Source organism: Molossus molossus, unplaced genomic scaffold, assembly GCF_014108415.1.
Source record: "Molossus molossus isolate mMolMol1 unplaced genomic scaffold, mMolMol1.p scaffold_m16_p_15, whole genome shotgun sequence".
Classification (NCBI taxonomy): domain Eukaryota; kingdom Metazoa; phylum Chordata; class Mammalia; order Chiroptera; family Molossidae; genus Molossus; species Molossus molossus.
Genome location: NW_023425350.1, coordinates 56566155 through 56567673, shown reverse-complemented (window position 1 = coordinate 56567673; position 1519 = coordinate 56566155).

The following is a 1519-nucleotide window of genomic DNA, read 5'->3' as shown; positions in this document are numbered from 1 at the left end:
TAATTACCATTTCTTTTTTGCAGCGACACATTTAAGATCTACTCTCTTACTGACTTTCAAATTAACAATACAATATTTTTAACTATAATCACCATGCTGTGTGTTAGATCCCCAGAACTTATTCATCTTCTAACTGAAAGTTTCTTCCCTTCGACCAATGCCCACACCCCTGATAACTACAATTCTACTCTGTTTCCACAAGTTTGGCTTTTTCAATTTCCACATATAAGAGACATCATACAGTATTTGTCTCTCAGTCTGGCTTATTTTACTTAGCATAATGTCCTCAAGGTTGCTCTATATTGTCACAAACGATAGAATTTTCTTTTTTTTCTTGGCTCAGTAATAATCCATTGTGTGTGTGTGTGTGTGTGTGTGTGTGTATGATGCCTTTGGCTTTGATCATTCTCAGGTTTGCCTTAGCTATTCATATTCTTTCGTGGTTTCATATAAATTTTCGGATTGTTGTTTCTATTTCTGGGAAAATGCAACTGGAATTTTGATAGGGATTGCATTGAATCTATAGATGGCTTTGGGAGTAATGTACATTTTAACAATATTAATTCTTCAGATCCATGAACATAGTATATCTGTCCATTTGTTTGTCTAATTTCTCTCCTCAATGTCTTACAGTAATTATTATAGAGTTACCTTCTTGGTTACATTGATTTCTAAGTGTTTTATTTTTTTTATTTGTTCTTTTGAGTGTGTGTGTGTGTGTGTGTGTGTGTGTGTGTGGTACGTGCCCCTAGCAGGAACCAAACCTGGGACTCTCTGGTCCAAAGGCTGATGCTCAACTACTGAGCCAAACTGGCCAGGGCTGTTTTATTGATTTAGATGCTATTGTATATGAGATTGTTCTCTTCATTTTGTTTTCAGATATTTTGTTTTAGTGAACAAAAACTCAGCTGATTTCTGTGTGTGTTGATTTTGAATTCTGCATCTTTATGTAGCAGAGATTTTTTTTTCTTAATATAGGCACATATCACTATAAACTTTCCTCTTAAACTAGCTCTTGCAGAGAGTTTTAAAAATTTACTTATTTGTTATAGATGTTTTTTCCCCCATTGACACCCTCCTCCCCACCCCCACACCCCCTTCACAGTTGTCTACGCCCATTGTTTATGTATATATGCATAGAACTTCTTTGGTTTATCTATTCCCACCCCACCCCTCCTCCTCTGAGGTTTGTCAGTCTGATCCCTACTTCTATGTCTCTGGGTCTATTTTGTTCATCAGCTTATTTTCCACAAATAAGTGAGATCATGTGATAATTTGTTTTTCTCTCATTGGCTTATTTTGCTTAACATAATAACATTATGTTGTGTTTCCATTTTTATTTGCCTCAAGATATTTTATTTATTTTCCTTTTGATTTTTTTTTTTTTTTTGACCCATTGGTTTTTCAGGAGTATGTAGGTTTCTGTTGAGAACTCCACTGTAGTTTTATGTGGGTTCCCTTGTTGATTGTAATCTTCTTTATTCTTTTGCTTTAAGATTCAGTCTTTGTCTTTGGTTTT